This window comes from Dipteris shenzhenensis, chromosome 5 (genome assembly GCF_047967505.1).
Source record: "Dipteris shenzhenensis isolate YYH24624 ecotype China chromosome 5, Dip_SZ_1.0, whole genome shotgun sequence".
Taxonomy (NCBI): domain Eukaryota; kingdom Viridiplantae; phylum Streptophyta; class Polypodiopsida; order Gleicheniales; family Dipteridaceae; genus Dipteris; species Dipteris shenzhenensis.
In genome coordinates this window covers 48,037,779-48,038,142 of record NC_141600.1, presented here as the reverse complement: position 1 = coordinate 48,038,142, position 364 = coordinate 48,037,779, and positions in this window count along the sequence as shown.

The window sequence follows — 364 nt, the reverse complement described above, 5'->3', positions numbered from 1 at the left end:
ATCAGAGGTCTTACAGAAGGCAAGGGTGATATGGACAACATTTGGTTCTCCAAATCCTGATTTGAAGCGAAAGGTCACAAAAGCATACGCCGACACACTCACAAACTTTTATACTTCTTTGAGTGCAGTTGTGCCTAGGGGAACCCAAGAGCGGGAAGAAAGTATGACAAGCCTTAAGGTGGTGAGGGACAGATATGCCGACTACACTTCTATCATATTTCGTCCTGTTAAAGTGTTCAATGAGATGCTTGAAACGTGCATTTCTTGTGAGCGTGGACAGCTGACCTATGAAGCTCCTTTGTTTATCTCCGGCAAGTCAAAGGTAATGGATAAGAAGGAGTTGACGGCAAGGATGTGGAGGCCT